Source organism: Penaeus monodon, chromosome 24, assembly GCF_015228065.2.
Source record: "Penaeus monodon isolate SGIC_2016 chromosome 24, NSTDA_Pmon_1, whole genome shotgun sequence".
NCBI classification, from domain to species: domain Eukaryota; kingdom Metazoa; phylum Arthropoda; class Malacostraca; order Decapoda; family Penaeidae; genus Penaeus; species Penaeus monodon.
The window spans coordinates 10,144,119-10,146,069 of record NC_051409.1 but is presented as its reverse complement, the minus strand read 5'-3'; positions in this window follow the sequence as shown (position 1 = coordinate 10,146,069).

Here is a 1,951-nt window from a genome sequence, read left to right as displayed (position 1 = left end):
CACCAATTAGAAGTGCATCAGTTTATGGTAATTCTTGCAAAGATGAGATGTTGCCTGAAAGTTATATTTTCTTCTTATTCAGTCTTTGACAATACAAGAGAATATTATTTTTATTAACTTGAAAATGTTGCTGCACTTCTCTTTAGTATGCCTTTTGTTACGAAAAGGATAATCCAGATGTGTTGATATTTAAATGAAGCTAAGGGAAACTGTCATTCTGAGTATTTATTTTGAAAAGTCTACTTTATGTATTGAGATATATGGTTAGGATTATTGAGTGTTCAACCTCTAAAGACAGAGTCTCCTCAATTAAGTATATTGGTGAAATGTGCCTTAAAGTCAAGTTGCCTTGGTGCTGTTTTTTTACACCTGGTGACCATTTCCTGCCTCACTTTTTGTGTGAATGTGTCATAGTGAATGGGAATTAGTATGTCTGTTACTGTTTAGTATCCCTTCAGCCTCAAGACCATAGAGGGCTATTCTCTGTCCTATCCCTATACCTCTTCAAATCCAACTGGGCCTTCCTTTGTATGTCTGGATAGCGTATCCACTTACCCAATTGTTCCTCTTTCCTACATCCAAAACATGAGAGACTACACCCAACATCCTATCCTGTCAGTGCCATTAAACTTCTTACAACTTTATTCTGCTGTTCTGTACACTTTTATATATACATATAAATACATGACTTACTCTCTGTATGAATTATATTTCCACCCAGGGATAACTTTCCACAAGGGACAACTTTTTCAACCTTGATGTTCTGCAGGCTATTTGATGCACCAGCATGGGACATTTCTTCTGGTGCGTAAGGTTGATCTCTTTAACAATCAAAGATCAAAATTTGACGGGATAAGGTATGCTGAGGAATAAAAAATTATATATATTTTTTGGGGGGGCAAGAAAATGGAATAATGATAGTGGTAACTAGAATAGAAAGGATTTTTTTTTGTATATATGAATACTGAACATAGGGATTTTGTTATATGTATGCATCCATTTAATGGTTGATTTTTACACGGGAGTATGTAGTGTACCTTGGATCATATGATCACTTCTCCTTTTGGTTTACACTTCTATTTTAACCTTGTAGTTGATATAAACCACTTAAAGAACCACAGAAACCATTTGTCCACAGTATATTCTCTTTATTTTCTTTTTATTTGTAATGCAATACACACAAGCTCATTTGCATTAACCCATACTATGAATGGAACAGCACAGATCTGTACAGGATAGGGCACAATCACTCTTGTATATTTTTGTAAAAGAAAAAGAAAGTTTAGTATTGCACCCTTGCTAGTGTATGTATGCATGTATGTAAAGCCTTACCTGCATAATAGTATTGATAGAATAGAATACCACCTGTAGAGCTGGAAAGTTACTGTGCACTTCTTCTTTACTGTTTGTCCAATAGATTATGTTATATTTATACATCAGGTTTATTATACTTTAAAGTGTTTTATGTAACATATTTTAAAAGAGAAAAGGAAAGTTATTAGTTTTTAGTGGGATAGCAATACAGCAGGGTTGTTTGATTGATTTGTTTCAGTTTTCTTTAGAAATATCAGTTTTAGAAATGTAAATGTTCACCACCTAGGATGCCAAGCAAATTGATAGGATGCAAAATATCCCTTTAAACTGATAGGTTTGTCAACGAAGTGATAAAAATTGTATAATTAACATCGCATAGAAAGGAAGACATAAAGATAGAGAAATAAGTTGTAGATAACATGTATTTTAATAGGCCTTTTGTATTAAACAGGGAATTAACTTTTTATATTTATCATATTTGTGTATATTTAGTGGTACACATTACCTAATGGAATAATAATTATAATTAGTGTAGTGTATGGTAATCAAAATCAGGAGATTTGTTTCTTGGGAGATCTTAGGTCAGATTAAGTAGATTATACACATGAAGTTTGTATTTAGAGTGGGATCCAAGGTG